The 18,015-nt window shown below is 56.6% G+C and overlaps 1 pseudogene; it reads right to left on the bottom strand.

The window, feature by feature from the left end:
* Positions 1–268: 268 nt before the first annotated feature.
* On the bottom strand, positions 269–6,628 carry LOC146334018 (tetraspanin-33-like; annotated as a pseudogene).
* Between the last annotated feature and the right edge of the window lie 11,387 nt (positions 6,629–18,015).

Genomic DNA, 18,015 nt, shown 5'->3' with positions numbered 1-18,015 from the left:
CGCCTCTGCGCTCTGGCTGTTGGGGAACCTGGGCAAGCAGCTGCTGTTTGGGCAGGGTTGGAAGGGGTCTGCAAGACCATCTAGTCCGACCCCCTGCTCAATGCAGGACTCCAAGTCCAAGCATCCCTCTAGAATAGCAGGGTTGGAAGGGGTCTGCAAGACCATCTAGTCCAACCCCCTGCTCGGTGGAAACGTCTCTAGCTCTTGGTGCTGCGGCCGGCCGGCGCTGGGCACTGCGGTGCGCGCAGGGTCGGTGCCCGTCTCCGGCTCACTTTTCTGGGCAGCCCGTCCTCCTCCTCTCCATGCTCCTGCATTCCTGGATGATGAACTCGATCTGGTAGATGAGCGTCACCGCCGAGGACAAGGCGACCAGCTGGGAGGGAGGGGCAGGAGCGTGACCCAGGACAGGGTGGCCCCCGCCCCCCGCACTCACTGGGGCTCCCCCGAGTACCGGCTGCCATCGTGCTCACACTGGGAGCTTTCGGCGGCCTTTTGGGGCGGCCCTCGCTCTCCCGGGGGAGCTGATGTGAAGATGTAGTTCTTGAGACCCCCACCCCAGCCGAAGCAGGATGGGGTGTTGCGCGCCAGGCTGGTGGGGTGGCCAGGCGCCCTACTTTTTGACGGGCCGGCCAGGACAAGCCTGGCGCAAAGTCCAAGAACCGGGAGGACAGGAAGCGGAGCAGGGGGCCCTGGGGAGTTTCTTTGATTTGCAATACTTGTGTACCTGTTAGGGGGCAACCCTGGCTGGCTGGGGGGTGCTGGGAGTCGCGGGACGCCTTTCTGCCTTTCTGTTTCAGGCCCTCCTGGCCCCAACGGTGGGAGGCCCACAGGCAAGATGTGATGCGCGCGGGATCGGTCTAAATGACCTCCCAGGGTCCCTGCCCCGAAGCCCCTCACCTCCAGGTCCAGCAGCCCGAAGGCCACTCCGGCCACCACCAGCAGATGGCTGCGTCCCCAGCGGGCGACCCTGTCCAGGCATCCCTCCGTGTGCAGCAGGCTCTCCGCCCGCCAAGCCCTCAGGCTCTGTGCCCCATAGCCGCGCATGGTGTTCAGAACGGCCTGGAGGAGGAGCGGGGAGGGAGAGCCTGAGACGCGCTGCACGCAGGCGGCTGCAGGGCCAGACCGAGCGGGCCCAGCCGCTGGTCTCCAACAGTGGGCAGCAAAGTGTCTTTGGGGAACCCGCAGGCAGGGCGTGACGAATGCCTGAGCTTGGCTGGCGGCCGCCGCGGCTCGTGCAGGGTCCCTCCGGCTCTTGTCAGTGTTGGCGCCCCGTTGCGGGGACCCTTGGGCCAGGCCCCTTGGGGGGCTCCCTCCCTCCCACTGTGGGTCGACCTTCTCACGAGCTGCTCCTGCTCCCGCGCCGCTGCCTCCCCACTCCGAGGGTGCAGAACCCCTTTTAGCCCTAGGGCCGAATTCCGGGGGGCGGGAGTGCGTTCCAGTGGTGGGTAGGGCAAAGGCCAAGGGGGTGGCCCGAGACACCCGCCTCTTTGACCTTCGAGCTCTTCCTGCCCGTGACTCCGCCTTCGGAGAGGCCTCTCAGCCTTTAAGGATGGGGAGCCCACCGAATGGGAAACGGGGAGGGGCCAGGGCGGTGTGGCAGCCCCAGAGAGCCTGGACGGAGCTCAGGGGGAGGGCTGCATCGGGCCCGCAGGCCCACGGCCCGCAACCTCGCTGCAAAGGCCACACTGCCGCCTCGCTCACAATTTCGAGGGGCCGATTCCCAGAAGCCGCTGCACTGCGGAACGGATCTGAGGGCTGCAACTGTCTGCGGCAGATATCTGCCGATATCTGCATTCTCCACTCCCTTTCACGGCAGGGTGGGGTGCACATTTCAGAAACGAAGAGATGGGCTCTGCTTGGCTTGTTGCGCCGAACTCTGCACGGGATCCCGAGGCAGTGGAGGGAGAGGAGGCAGGCCTTCCAGGCGAGGGCGTCCACGCCGGCCGCACCGCTGGGAGGCCCGGCTTTGCGTGAGGGGCGGCTGCCAGGCGGCCCACGCCCTCACCTCTCCGCTCTGCAGGCAAGAAGAGAAGGGCACGGCGCATCGCTCCAGGCTGGGGTTGGCGTCTCGGCACTCGAAGAAAGCATTCTGGGACCAGTCTCTGTAGGAGTGGGCCCCGCAGCACTCAAACTGGGGAAGAGAGAAAGATGGGCAGCGAGCCAGGCGAGCCCAACGGGAACAGACTCGGTCCCAAGTATGCAGAGCAGCGATTTGAAAGACTCTCGGAGCTGCGGCCCCATCACAACCCAGCGGAACCTGGGGTCTCTGGGCAGCCAGCAGAACAAAGGCCTGCTCTGCCCACTAGCCTGCGGGAATGTAGGGTGCCTGCTTTAGGGAGGCCAGGAATATCCCTGAGCTCGCCGCAGAAGGCATTTCCTCCCTTTCCGTTGCCTCCATGCGAGGGCATGGCTTTTCCGTGAACAGCTGGACGTGGCATGACAGCGGTTGTTCCACACGACAGAGTGCCATATCATTCAGCAATGCCCCGTGGCCAAGATCCTTCTATAACCCTGTTTTTATTCGCAAATAAGCCCCAGTCAGAAAAGCCTCCCGCCCCTGCAATATTAATGAGCAGCTTCCTCTTGGGGCTTCTGCCCCTTTCATGACTTCCTGTGGAGCACGGCAGCAGGACCCCTTGAAGGCCCTCCTGGTTGCCCCTTACAAAGCCTGCTCATCTCCAAGGCTGAGCCTTTTATTGTTCAACATGGAACGATATCGTTCCAACATGGAAGGATAAAAGGAGAATGCATGTTGAAGAAGCAGCTTTTAATTAAAGGGACAGTAGCCCCAATGGACCTCCGCGGTGCTTGGACGATCTGAGCAGACGGCCACTTAGCGCCTCAATTCCATTGTACGTTTCAAGAAAATCACCGCAAATCTGTTCTGAAAAGAGGACGCAGAGCAACGCCTAAAACTTCTGAAAAGCGGACGGAGAGCAATGCCCCCTCCTGTTACCTTTTTCTGAATTTAGTCGATGAGGTTCTGCAAATCAAGGTTATCGCGGTAGCGGGAGATGGCCTGGCCCATCAGAAACGTGGCTTTCTCCATCACCTGGTACACAACAGGGCGGCAGAGGGTCAAGGCTCAGGGGCTGCCCCACAGAGCAACAAACCTGGGGCCAGCAAGGGAGACCCCCACCCTGCCACGGCCACGCAAAACCCAGGAGGGGCCTCTGGAATCTCCTGCCCACCGTGGCAGGGAAGGGGGCCGGAGCCGCCTCCATGGCCGTGCTCTGCTGGGACTGGTCGCCCCGTGGGTAAGGCCACATGCCAGCGCTGTGGGGAGCGTTTTTACCATGCCGGAGAAGAGGAAGCCCAGAACGGCAGCCACGACTTGCAGGATGAAGATGATGAGCAGGAGCCAGGCAAACTGGAAAGCGGGGTGGGGAGATGAGCAGCGCCACGCCGGGGAGACGATGGGCGGCACACGCAGAGCCTCCTCCCCAGGGCTCCGGATCCCTCTGTTGCTCATGTGCCAAGAGGACCTCCAGTGGAGAATTGCCCCGGCAGAGAATTGCCCCAGTAGAGAGGGCCACTGGTTTCGGAGGGCCTTGGGCAAGGCACCCCCCGGGGGCCCCCACCTCCCTCCATGAGCCCACCTTCTCACCCTTGCCAGTGGGCCCCTGCTGGGGCGTGGGCCCTTGGCCGGTGCCCGACCATGCTGACCGTGACATTACATGTCTGTATAGAACATGTACGGTTATGGTGATGTATTCCTGTTCTATCCCTGTCTTTTATGGCGAGCCGTTCTAGGGTGAGAATGAGATGAATGACAGGAAGAGTGGCGGGTTTGCAGGTTGTGATGAGTGGCTGAGCAAGGGGGGGCGAGGTGTGTGCACTGTATAATCAGAGCGCTGTGCTGTGCGCGATGGAGAGGGTGGGCTTGGATTAGAGGGACGCTGGATGAGTTAGAGACATAGGTGTGTGTTGACTATGTAGCGATTGACTGAGAGTGTGATCTGGAGCAATGTGTATAAGAGAACATGCATTAGGACCATTCGGAGCGGCTTGCTTACTATTCATCAACTTCTTGCTGTCATTAATAAAGCCTTGCCAGTTCAACCGAATCCCAGGCCTTCTGCTCTTGGGGGCGGTAATAAAGGGGAAAGTCAGGGGAAGGTCATAAAGGGAGCAATACAGGTGAGAATATACACCAGTGTGACCTTGAGGACAGAGTAAAGGGTGGACCTGAGCCTTGGCAGTGGGACTGTGCGTGAAAAGGTGTTTCCTGCTGGGGTGAGAAAGGCCTTAGAGAAGGGGAATGCTCCCTGGAAATGAATGTGTGTGTGTGTGTGTGTATATATATATACACACACACACATACACATACATACATATATGAATGAATTAATTAATATACATTCATTCAATATATATATGTATATATATATATTTATATATATACATATATATATAGAAATGAATGAATGAATATATATATATATATATATACCTGCATTGAGCAGGGGGTTGGACTCGATGGCCTTGTAGGCCCCTACTATTCTATGATTCTAATATATATATTCATTCATTCATTCATTCATTCATTCATTCATTCATTTCATTTCTATACCGCCCAATAGCCGAAGCTCTCTCGGAATAGGCGGGAAGGCTGGGGTGCTCCGGAAGAGAGCAGGAAGGCGATGCCTCTGGGACCTCCTTTCCACGGCCTTCTAAAAGATGGAGCAGAAGGACCGTTTGCCTGCTGGGGAGGCTCATGCTGGGGGGGGGGGGGCATTTACCATACCATTTTCGGCATCGGCGTGAGGTCCCGGAAGGCGCCCAGGCAGCCCACAAAGGTGATGCTGAACATCAGGACGCCGACTACCAGCAAGACCAGGGAGGGGTCGGCCAACAGGGAGGCCACGGCGCCTGGGAGAAGGTGGAAATTGGGAGGGGTCCCTACATCACAGAGGGCAGTCCGCTATCTGAAGGTGTCCTCCATCTGATGGGCAGCCCAGGCCAAGTCGGGTAAAGCTCCCGAACCGGGAGGAGGGGGAGAAGCTCGGAGAGGTCCTCGCCTGGACGGCAGACCGAGCGGGCACAGACGGGTCCCCGGGCCAGGCGTCTCCGCTGCAGGCCAGTGTCTCGTGTTCCTGTCTCAATCATAGCGGCCTTTTCTCAGTCTGCAGCTGCACGCACAATTCGACCTGCTGTGCAAATGTTCTCGAAAATGCGCCTCCTCTTTTCTGGCTTGGCCGCGCTCTTTCGTGTGCCTGTATAAGCACTCGCCCTAAAGGACATCTAGAGAGGGGGAGCGGACCAGCCAAGAACGTTGCCCTGGGCTCTGAACTGGTTGGCATGGGGGGCCGGGGGGGGGGCTTCAGGCTGATTCCCCTCCTCCCCTCCCACCTTTGTCCCTTTTGACAAACCTTGAGGTTTTCCAAATGTCATTAGCCCCGGCTGGAAGGCCTGAGGTCCTGCGAGCAAAGCCAGCCCTGGGCAAACGTGTTAAAAGCAGCTCCCTGAGACATGAGCCGCCAAATCCAAGGACGCAGAGCCTTTGCGAAGCCTGAGCCGCCAGGCGTTGGGCCTGAAGAATCAGCCCAGGAAAGGCATTCCGCACGTTCTCAGAAGTGCCCCTGCCGGGGTTGGCGACAGCCGCAGCGGCGGAATCGCCTCTCAGACGAAACTCGGGCTCAGCAGTTGGGATGCAAGGAAAAGGTCCTCCCAAGGGTCAGTGTTTCAAATACTTGGAAGTACTGTCAAATACTTGAAAGGGCTCTCCTCCATCACCCCAGAGTGCAGGACACGGAGTCACGGGCGCCAGTGACAGGAAGGCGGATTCCGGCTCGACATCAGGAGGAACGTCCCGACTGTTGGAGCAGCACAACAATGGAACCAATGACCTAGGGCGATGGGGGGCTCTCCCACACTGGGGGCATCCAAGACGAGGCTGGGCAGCCATCTGTCGGGGATGCTCTGACTTGGCGTCCTGCACTGAGCAGGGGGTTGGACTAGATGGTGTTGCAGACCCCTCCCAACCCTACTTTTCTATGATTCTATAGGGATGCTCTGAATTGGAGTCCTAAATCAAACAGGGGGGTGGTCTCGATGGTCTTACAGGACCCTTCCAGCCCTGCCATTCTATGATTGATCATAGAATCATAGAATAGTAGGGTTGGAGGGGGCCTCAAAGGCCATTGAGTCCAACCCCCTGCTTGGGATGCGCTGACTTGGGTTCCTGCATGGAGCAGGGGGGTGGACTGGATGGTCTTGTGGGCCCCTTCCAACCCTGCTGTTCTAGGATTCCATGAAACCTGCCCGGCTGAAGAAACGCGGAACTCCCGACGGGGTGGCGGGGGCTGGGATCCCTGCGAGGCTGCAGCCCGGCTCCGCGCCCTGCCCTCTGTGCCACCCTCGCCGGGCCGGGCCACTCACCGGCTTCCTTGGCGAGCCTGGCGTAGGTCCTGACAGCCACCATCAGACCGCTGGCGACCTGGAGGGGCAGAAGCATGAGCTATCTGCAAGGGGCCGGCTTTGCCCGGGAGCGCCTGCCCTGGCTTGAGGAAGGCCATGGCAGCGGAGCCCGGCTTTGGGGCCTGCAGACCAGGGCGGCCCCGGGCCCTACCCAGAAGAGGTACCAGGAGGCAAACAGCGGGGACTCGAGCAGCTGGCTGGTGGGCATTGCGGCGTCCCGGCCGGGGGGCCTTCGGGACCCGGACGCGTGGCAGAGGGGAGTTGCCTGCTGGCCCCGGGGCCCTTGAGGGCGACCGGAGCAGCCGCGGCAGTGTGGGGAAGGGGCAGGGCGGGGCGAGGGCGGCTGCCTGCCCACCTGCCAGGGTGCATCAGAGGCAAGCAGCGGCTTGATCCCAGCCTGGCCCGGAAAGCCTCCTGGGGCCCGTTTGGGGAGGCTCGAGGAAAGCAAGAGCGAGACAGAACGCTTGGATGGAGATGCTGGAAAGTGTACGAGAAATGGATCGGCGGAAAGACGCCTGTGCGGGGTGCTCTGCCTTGGAGCCCTGCACTGAGCAGGGGGTTGGACTCGATGGCCTTACAGGCCCCTCCCAACCCTACTTTTTGATGATTCTATAGGGATGCTCTGAGTTGGGAGTCCTGCACTGAGCAGGGGGTTGGACTGGATGGCCTTACGGGACCCTTCCAACCCTACGATTCTATGAGGCCCAGACGCCTCGCCCCCCAAGCGGGCCAAGGGAGATGCTGGTGTGCAGCGTTCGGCCAGCCTGCGGTTCTCTCTTGCGAAGCCAGAGTGGACTGTCGAAGAGAGGCCACCTTCGGAGAGAGGACTGTCTCTCCGAAGCAGGGCACGGGGCCATCCTGGGATGATGCCTTCCCTTCAAAGCAGGCTTGGAATGGGCAGCCATCCAACAGAGGACTGTCGTCGGGAAAGTAGGCCACCTGATAGCCAGCATCTTAGCTAGGCACCTCTTGCGAGGGTGCCCATGCTTTACACCGAAGACGGAAGAGCGTGAGAAGACCTGGGCTGGATCGGACCAAGGGACCCTCTCATGCAGCATTCTGTTCGCACCATGGCTGGCCAGCTGCCCACGGGAAACCCGCAAGCAGGACAGGAGGGCGACGGGACCCTCCTGCCCATGTTCCCCAGCCACTGGTCCACACAGGCCTCCGAGACTGGAGGGAGCTTAGAACCATCAGGCCTAGTCGCCACTGATAGCTTCCTCCCCCTCCTCCTTCTCCTCCTCCATAAATTGGTCCAGGCCCCTTGGAAAGCCGTCCAACGTGGTGGCCATCCCCACGTCCTGTGGGAGCGGGTTCCGGAGCCAAACTCTGTGCTGGGTGAAGGCGGCCTTCCTTCGATGTCCTGACTCTCCCACCCATCAGCTTCACGGGGCGACCCTGCTGGGTTCTAGGATGCTGAGAAAGGGAGGCTCTCCGTCTGGCATGAGGCCATTGACTCCATTCGCCCCCATTGACTCCATTCCACTCCATTGGGGGCTTCCAGGCAGAGGGGTCCTGCCCAGCACCAAGTGTCGGAGGGCAGATTGGGCAGCTATTGCCCCCCCCCGGCACGGGGGGGGGGAAATGGAAGTGTGGGAAAACACGTGCGGAAGGAGGCAGCGCCTGGACCCCCCACAACGCGGCCAGGGTGCGATGAAGGCTTGCCTAAGCGCACCCCAAATGACAGGTGTGATCAAGGGGGCGATGAAGGCTTGCCTAGGTTTCGGAGGCCCTTGAGCAAGACGCCCCCTCCCTCCGTGAGCCGCCCTCCCCCCACTGCCGACTGGGCCAGAGCAAGAGGCTGGGGAACAAGCGGGTTGCGGCGGGGAAGACGAGGAGCGGCTCCGGGGGGCTCTTGCCAGGGGGCCCCTGCCGGGGCGTGGGCCCTTGGCAGGGGCCCAGCTGGGCCGGCCCTCAGCGCTGGCCCTGACCCCAGCCTTGCCTCCTCTGGCTGGGCAGAGGCGGCTCTCCCTCCCGAGTCCTGGAGCCGGCTCCTCGGTCCTTCCAACGGGAGATGCTGCCAGGCAGGGACTCCCTCCCTGCAAAGCGCATGCCCCAGGACAGGGGCCGGGCCCCCCGTCGCAAGCACTTCTGAGAGCCAGGAGTGAGCAGCCAGTGCCGGGGCGCCTGGCGCTGTAGCCCCCCGCACCCGGAGGAGGCCTCCTGCTTCTGGAGCCCGCCAGTATGGTGCACTGGTTAGAGCCTGGGTTCAAGTCCCCTCTCGGCCCTGAAGCTCGCCAGGTGACATGAGCCCTCAGCCTAGCTGACCTCGCAGGCTTGTTAACAGGATAAAATGGAGAAGGGCTGACTGCGCCTGATCTGGGGAGCTAAGCAGGGTCAGCACCGGTTCGCGCTTGGGTGGGAGGCCACCTGGGAATCGGGCTTCCTGCGTGGCGCGTGGGCTGGACTCGATGGCCTTGGGAGGCCCTTCACACCCTAAGCTCCTGAGATCTATGATGTCTATGAGAGGAGGATCACGGGTCCCACACCGGGTCCCTCGCAAAAGGAGAAAAGGTGGGATGTGCACGCAGGGACCATACAATCAGAAAAGGAAGCCATGCACGAGATCTGTCCCAGCGGAGCCGATTTAGTCTCTCTTCCGTCCTCTGTTTCTCAAACCCGGGAGGGAAAGGAGGCCCAAGACCCCGCAGGGAGGGAGCGAGCCCGGATTGGCCTGGCCTGGCCTCCTGGCACATTGAATCCACGTTGAGCAGAGGGCTGGATTAAATGGTCTTACAGGCCCCATCCAACCCTACTTTCAGATGATTCTATAGGGATGCTCTAACTTGGAGTCCTGGGTTGGGCAGGGGGTTGGACTAGATGGTCTTGCAGGCCCCTTCCAACCCTATTTTCGATCATTCTATAGGGATGCTCTGACTTGGAGTCCTGCGTTGAGCAGGGGGCTGGACTAGATGGTCTTGCAGGACCCTTCCAACCCTACTTTTTGATGATTCTATAGGGATGTTCTGACTTGGAGTCCTGCGTTGAGCAGGGGGCTGGACTAGATGGTCTTGCAGGCCCCTTCCAGCACTACCTTTTGATGATTCTATAGGGATGCTCTGACTTGGAGTCCTGCATTGAGCAGGGGGCTGGACTAGATGGTCTTGCAGGCCCCTTCCAACTCTATTTTCGATGATTCTAGAGGGATACCCTGACTTGGAGCCCTGCGTTGAGCAGGGGGTGCACTGGATGGTCTTGCAGGCCCCTTCCAACCCTAATTTCAATCATTCTATAGGGATGCTCTGACTTGGAGTCCTGCGTTGAGCAGGGGGCTGGACTAGATGGTCTTGCAGGCCACGTCCAACCGTACTTTCAGATGATTCTATAGGGATGCTCTGACTTGGAGTCCTGCCTTGAGCAGGGGGCTGGACTAGATGGTCTTGCAGGCCACTTCCAACCCTACTTTCAGATGATTCTATAGGGATGCTCTGACTTGGAGTCCTGCGTTGACCATGGGGCTGGACTAGATGGTCTTGCAGGCCCCTTCCAACCCTACCTTTTGCTGATTATATAGGGATGCTCTGACTTGGAGTTCTGCGTTGAGCAAGGGGCTGGACTAGATGGTCTTGCAGGCCCCTTCCAACCCTACTTTCTGATGATGCTATAGGGATGGTCTGACTTGGGAGTCCTGTGTTGAGCAGATGGTTGGACTAGATGGTCTTGTAGGCCCCTTCCAACTCTATTTTCGATGATTCTAGAGGCATACTCTGAATTGGGAGTCCTGCGTTGGTCATGGGGCTGGACTGGATGGTCTTGCAGGCCCCTTCCAACCCTATTTTCGATTATTCTATACGGATGCTCTCACTTGGAGTCCTGCGTTGAGCAGGGGGCTGGACTAGATGGTCTTGCAGGCCCCTCCCAACCCTACTTTTCTATCATTCTATAGGGATGCTCTGGAGTCCTGCGTTGAGCAGGGGGCTGGACTAGATGGTATTGGAGGACCCTTCCAACCCTACTTTCAGATGATTCTATAGGGATCCTCTGACTTGGACTCCTGCGTTGAGCAGGAGAGTGGAGTACATATTCTTGCAGGCCCCATCCAACCCTATTTTCAATCATTCTATAGGGATGCTCCGACTTGGAGTCCTGCGTTGAGCAGGGGGCTGGACTAGATGGTCTTGCAGGCCACTTCCAACCGTACTTTCAGATGATTCTATAGGGATGCTCTGACTTGGAGTCCTGCGTTGAGCAGGGGGCTGGACTAGATGGTCTTGCAGGACCCTTCCAACCCTATTTTCGATCATTCTATATGGATGCTCTGACTTGGAGTCCTGCGTTGAGCAGGAGGCTGGACTAGATAACCTTGCGGGCCCCTCCCAACCCTACTTTTCTATCATTCTATAGGGATGCTCTGACGGACTCCTGCGTTGAGAAGGGGGCTGGACTAGATGGTCTTGCAGGCCCCTTCCAGCCCTACTTTCAGATGATTCTATAGGGAAACTCTGACTTGGAGTCCTGCGTTGAGCAGGGGGCTGGACTAGATGGTCTTGCAGGTGCCTTCCAGCCCTATTTCCGATCATTCTATAGGGAAACTCTGACTTGGAGTCCTGCGTTGAGCAGGGGGCTGGACTAGATGGTCTTGCAGACCCCTCCCAACCCTACTTTTTGATTATTCTATAGGGATGCTCTGACTTGGAGTCCTGCCTTAAGCAGGGGGTTGGACTAGATGGCCTTGCAGGCCCCTCCCAACCCTACTTTTCTATCATTCTATAGGGATGCTCTGACGGACTCCTGCGTTGAGCAGGGGGCTGAACTAGATGGTCTTGCAGGCCCCTTCCAACCCTACTTTCAGATGATTCTATAAGGATGCTCTGACTTGGAGTCCTGTGTTGAGCAGGGGGCTGGACTAAATGGTCTTGCAGGCTCCTTCCAACCATATTTCCGATCATTCTGTAGGGATGCTCTGACTTGGAGTCCTGCGTTGAGCAGGGGGCTGGATTAGATGGTCTTGCCGGCCCCTTCCAACCCTATTTTCGTTCATTGTATAGGGATGCTCTGACTTGGAGTCCTGCGTTGAGCAGGGGGCTGGAATAGATGGTCTTGCTGGGTCCTTCCAACCCTATTTTCGTTCATTGTATAGGGATGCTCTGAGTCGGAGTCCTGTGTTGAGCAAGGGGTTGGACTAGATGGTCTTGCAGGCCCCTTCCAACCGTACTTTCAGATGATTCTATAGGGATGCTCTTAGAGTCCTGCATTGAGCAGGGGGCTGGACTAGATGGTCTTGCAGGGGCCTTCCAACCCTACTTTTTGAATATTCTATAGGGATGCTCTGACTTGGAGTCCTGCATTGAGCAGGGGGTGCACTGGATGCTCTTGCAGGCCCCTTCCAACCCTATTTTCAATCATTCTATAGGGATGCTCTGACTTGGAGTCCTGCGTTGAGCAGGGGGCTGGAAGATGGTCCTGCAGGCGCCTTCCAACCCTAACTTTTGATAATGCTATAGGGATGCTCTGACTTGGAGTCCTGCGTTGAGCAAGGGGCTGGACTAGATGGTCTTGCAGGCCCCTTCCAGCCCTATTTCCGATCATTCTATAGGGAAACTCTGACTTGGAGTCCTGCGTTGAGCAGGGGGCTGGACTAGATGGTGTTGCAGACCCCTCCCAACCCTACTTTTTGATTATTCTATAGGGATGCTGTGACTTGGAGTCCTGCCTTAAGCAGGGGGCTGGATTAGATGGCCTTGCAGGCCCCTTCCAACCCTACTTTCAGATGATTCTATAGGGATGCTCTGACTCGGGGTCCTGTGTTGAGCAAGGGGTTGGACAAGATGGTCTTGCAGGCCCCTTCCAAACGTACTTTCAGATGATTCTATAGGGATGCTCTTAGAGTCCTGCATTGAGCAGGGGGTTGGACTAGATGGTCTTGCAGGCCCCTTCCAACCCTATTTTCGATCATTCTATAGGGATGCTCTGACTTGGAGTCCTGCGTTGAGCAGGAGGCTGGAATAGATAATCTTGCAGGCCCCTTCCAACCCTACCTTTTGATGATTCTATAGGGATGCTCTGACTTGGAGTCCTGCATTGAGGAGGGGGCTGGACTAGATGGTCTTGCAGGCCACTTCTAACCCTACTTTCAGATGATTCGATGAGGATGCTCTGACTTGGAGTCCTGCGCTGAGCACGGGGTTGGACTAGATGGTCTTGCAGGCCCCTTCCAACCCTATTTTCGATCATTCTATAGGGATGCTCTGACCTGGAGTCCTGCCTGGAGCAGGGAGTTGGAATAGATGGCCTTGCAGGCCCCCCCCAACCCTACTTTCCAATGATTCTATAGGGCTGCTCTCACTTGGAGTCCTATGTTGAGCAGGGGGCTGGACTAGATGGTCTTGCCGGACTGTCCAACCCTATTTTCAATATTTCTATAGGGATGCTCTAACTTGGAGTCCTGAATTGAGCAGGGGGCTGGAGTAGATGGTCTTGTAGGCCCCTTCCACCCCTATTTTTGATCATTCTATAGGGATGCTCTGACTTGGAGTCCTGCGTTAAGCAGGGGGATGGACTAGATGGTCTTGCAGGCCCCTCCCAACCCTATTTTCGATTATTCTATGGGGATGCTCTGACTTGGAGTCCTGCGTTAAGCAGGAGGCTGGACTAGATGGTCTTGCAGGACCCTTCCAACCCTAGCTTTTGATGATACTATAGGGTGCTCTGACTTGGAGTCCTGCGTTGAGCAGGGGGCTGGACTAGATGGTCTTGCAGGCCACTTCCAACCGTACTTTCTGATGATTCTATAGGGATGCTCTGACTTGGAGTCCTGCGTTGAGCAGGGGGCTGGACTAGATTGTCTTGCAGGCCACTTCCAACCGTACTTTCAGATGATTCTATAGGGATGCTCTGACTTGGAGTCCTGGGTTGAGCAGGGGGCTGGACTAGATGGGCTTGCAGACCCCTTCCAACCCTATTTTCAATCATTTTATAGGGATGCTTGGACTTGGAGTCCTGCATTGAGCAGGGGGCTGGACTAGATGGTCTTGCAGGCGCCTTCCAACCCTATTTTCGATTATTCTAGAGGGATACTCTGACTTGGAGCCCTGCGTTGAGCAGGGGGTGCACTGGATGGTCTTGCAGGCCCCTTCCAACCCTATTTTCAATCATTCTATAGGGATGCTCTGACTTGGAGTCCTGCGTTGAGGAGGAGGCTGGACTAGATGGTCTTGCAGGCCCCCTGCAACCCTATTTTCAATCATTCTATAGGGATGCTCTGACTTGGAGTCCTGCATTGAGCAGGGGGCTGGACTAGATAGTCTTGCCGGCCCCTCCCTACCCTACTTTTCGATGATTCTGTAGGGATGCTCTGACTTGGAATCCTGCGTTGGCCATGGGGCTGGACTAGATGGTCTTGCAGGCCCCTTCCAACCCTACCTTTTGCTGATTATATAGGGATGCTCTGACTTGGAGTTCTGCGTTGAGCAAGGGGCTGGACTAGATGGTCTTGCAGGCCCCTTCCAACCCTACTTTCTGATGATGCTATAGGGATGGTCTGACTTGGGAGTCCTGTGTTGAGCAGGTGGTTGGACTAGATGGTCTTGTAGGCCCCTTCCAACTCTATTTTCGATGATTCTAGAGGCATACTCTGACTTGGGAGTCCTGCGTTGGTCATGGGGCTGGACTGGATGGTCTTGCAGGCCCCTTCCAACCTGATTTTCGATTATTCTATATGGATGCTCTCACTTGGAGTCCTGCGTTGAGCAGGGGGCTGGACTAGATGGTCTTGCAGGCCCCTCCCAACCCTACTTTTCTATCATTCTATAGGGATGCTCTGGAGTCCTGCGTTGAGCAGGGGGCTGGACTAGATGGTATTGGAGGACCCTTCCAACCCTACTTTCAGATGATTCTATAGCGATCCTCTGACTTGGACTCCTGCGTTGAGCAGGAGAGTGGAGTAGATATTCTTGCAGGCCCCTTCCAACCCTATTTTCAATCATTCTATAGGGATGCTCCGACTTGGAGTCCTGCGTTGAGCAGGGGGCTGGGCTAGATGGTCTTGCAGGACCCTTCCAACCCTATTTTCGATCATTCTATAGGGATGCTCTGACTTGGAGTCCTGCGTTGAGCAGGAGGCTGGACTAGAGAATCTTGCGGGCCCCTCCCAACCCTACTTTTCTATCATTCTATAGGGATGCTCTGACGGACTCCTGCGTTGAGAAGGGGGCTGGACTAGATGGTCTTGCAGGCCCCTTCCAGCCCTACTTTCAGATGATTCTATAGGGAAACTCTGACTTGGAGTCCTGCGTTGAGCAGGGGGCTGGACTAGATGGTCTTGCAGGCGCCTTCCAGCCCTATTTCCGATCATTCTATAGGGAAACTCTGACTTGGAGTTCTGCGTTGAGCAGGGGGCTGGACTAGATGGTCTTGCAGACCCCTCCCAACCCTACTTTTTGATTATTCTATAGGGATGCTCTGACTTGGAGTCCTGCCTTAAGCAGGGGGTTGGACTAGATGGCCTTGCAGGACCCTCCCAACCCTACTTTTCTATCATTCTATAGGGATGCTCTGACGGACTCCTGCATTGAGCAGGGGGCTGAACTAGATGGTCTTGCAGGCCCCTTCCAACCCTACTTTCAGATGATTCTATAAGGATGCTCTGACTTGGAGTCCTGTGTTGAGCAGGGGCCTGGACTGAATGGTCTTGCAGGCTCCTTCCAACCATATTTCCGATCATTCTGTAGGGATGCTCTGACTTGGAGTCCTGCGTTGAGCAGGGGGCTGGATTAGATGGTCTTGCCGGCCCCTTCCAACCCTATTTTCGTTCATTGTATAGGGATGCTCTGACTTGGAGTCCTGCGTTGAGCAGGGGGCTGGAATAGATGGTCTTGCTGGGTCCTTCCAACCCTATTTTCGTTCATTGTATAGGGATGCTCTGAGTCGGAGTCCTGTGTTGAGCAAGGGGTTGGACTAGATGGTCTTGCAGGCCCCTTCCAACCGTACTTTCAGATGATTCTATAGGGATGCTCTTAGAGTCCTGCATTGAGCAGGGGGCTGGACTAGATGGTCTTGCAGGGGCCTTCCAACCCTATTTTCGATCATTCTATAGGGATGCTCTGACTTGGAGTCCTGCGTTGAGCAGGAGGCTGGACTAGATAATCTTGCAGGCCCCTTCCAACCCTATTTTCAACCATTCTATAGGGATGCTCTGGAGTCCTGCGTTGAGCAGGGGGCTGGACTAGATGGTCTTACAGGTCCCTTCCAACTCTATTTTCGATGATTCTAGAGCGATACTCTGACTTGGAGTCCTGCGTTGAGCAGGGGGTGCACTGGATGGTCTTGCAGGCCCCTTCCTACCCTATTTTCAATCATTCTATAGGGATGCTCTGACTTGGAGTCCTGCGTTGAGCAGAGGGCTGGAAGATGGTCCTGCAGGCGCCTTCCAACCCTCACTTTTGATAATTCTAAAGGGATGCTCTGACTTGGAGTCCTGCGTTGAGCAGGGGGCTGGAATAGATGGTCTTGCAGGCCCCTTGCAACCCTACTTTCAGATGATTCGATAAGGATGCTCTGACTTGGAGTCCTGCGTTGAGCACGGGGTTGGAATACATGGTCTTGCAGGCGCCTTCCAACCCTATTTTCGATCATTCTATAGGGATGCTCTGACCTGGAGTCCTGCCTGGAGCAGGGGGCTGGACTAGATGGTCTTGCAGGCGCCTTCCAGCCCTATTTCCGATCATTCTATAGGGAAACTCTGACTTGGAGTCCTGCGTTGAGCAGGGGGCTGGACTATATGGTCTTGCAGACCCCTCCCAACCCTACTTTTTGATTATTCTATAGGGATGCAGTGACTTGGAGTCCTGCCTTAAGCAGGGGGTTGGACTAGATGGCCTTGCAGGCCCCCCCCGACCCTACTTTCCAATGATTCTATAGGGCTGCTCTGACTTGGAGTCCTACGTTGAGCAGGGGGCTGGATTAGATGGCCTTGCAGGCCCCTTCCAACCCCACGTTCAGATGATTCTATAAGGATGCTCTGACTTGGAGTCCTGCGTTGAGCAGGGGACTGGACTAGATGGTCTTGGAGGCCCCTTCCAACCCTATTTTCCATCATTCTATAGGGATGCTCTGCCTCGGAGTCCTCCGTTGAGCAGGAGGTTGGACTAGATGGCATTGCAGGCCCATCCCAACCCTACTTTTCAATGATTCTATAGGGATGCTCTGACTTGGAGTCCTGGGTTGAGCAGGGGGCTGGAGTAGATGGGTTTGAAGACCCCTTCCAACCCTATTTTCAATCATTTTATAGGGATGCTTGGACTTGGAGTCCTGCATTGAGGAGGGGGCTGGACTAGATGGTCTTGCAGGCCACTTCCAACCCTACTTTCAGATGATTCGATGAGGATGCTCTGACTTGTTGTCCTCCGTTGAGCACGGGGTTGGAATACATGCTCTTGCAGGGGCCTTCCAACCCTATTTTCGATCATTCTATAGGGATGCTCTGACTTGGAGTCCTGCATTGAGCAGTTGGCTGGACTAGATGGTCTTGCAGGCCCCTTCCAACCCTATTTTCCATCATTCTATAGGGATGCTCTGCCTTGGAGTCCTGCGGTGAGCAGGGGGTTGGACTAGATGGTCTTGCAGGCCCATCCCAACCCTACTTTCCAATGATTCTATAGGGATGCTCTGACTTGGAGTCCTGGGTTGAGCAGGGGGCTGGACTAGATGGGCTTGCAGACCCCTTCCAACCCTATTTTCAATCATTTTATAGGGATGCTTGGACTTGGAGTCCTGCATTGAGCAGGGGGCTGGACTAGATGGTCTTGCAGGCGCCTTCCAACCCTATTTTCTATCATTCTATAGGGATGCTCTGACTTGGGAGTCCTGCGTTGAGCAGGGGGCTGGACTAGATGGTCTTGCAGGCCCCTTCCAACACTACCTTTTGATGATTCTATAGGGATGCTCTGACTTGGAGTCCTGCGTTCAGCAGGGGGCTGGACTAGATGGTCTTGCAGGCCCCTTCCAACACTACCTTTTGATGATTCTATAGGGATGCTCTGACTTGGAGTCCTGCGTTCAGCAGGGGGCTGGACTAGATGGTCTTGCAGGCCCCTTCCAACACTACCTTTTGATGATTCTATAGGGATGCTCTGACTTGGAGTCCTGGGTTGAGCAGGGGGCTGGACTAGATGGGCTTGCAGACCCCTTCCAACCCTATTTTCAATCATTTTATAGGGATGCTTGGACTTGGAGTCCTGCATTGAGCAGGGGGCTGGACTAGATGTTCTTGCAGGCGCCTTCCAACCCTATTTTCTATCATTCTATAGGGATGCTCTGACTTGGGAGTCCTGCGTTGAGCAGGGGGCTGGACTAGATGGTCTTGCAGGCCTCTTCCAACACTACCTTATGATGATTCTATAGGGATGCTCTGACTTGGAGTCCTGCGTTCAGCAGGGGGCTGGACTAGATGGTCTTGCAGGCCCCTTCCAACACTACCTTTTGATGATTCTATAGGAATGCTCTGACTTGGAGTCCTGCATTGAGCAGGGGGCTGGACTAGAGGGTCTTGCAGGCCCCTTCCAACTCCATTTTCGATGATTCTAGAGGGATACTCTGACTTGGAGTCCTGCGTTGAGCAGGGGGTGCACTGGATGGTCTTGCAGGCCCCTTCCAACC

Source organism: Heloderma suspectum, chromosome W (assembly GCF_057233095.1).
Source record: "Heloderma suspectum isolate Gila_16-S chromosome W, 16-S_ref, whole genome shotgun sequence".
NCBI classification, from domain to species: Eukaryota; Metazoa; Chordata; class Lepidosauria; order Squamata; family Helodermatidae; genus Heloderma; species Heloderma suspectum.
The sequence above is the reverse complement of the archived record's forward strand: the minus strand, read 5'-3'. Positions and strand labels throughout refer to the sequence as shown.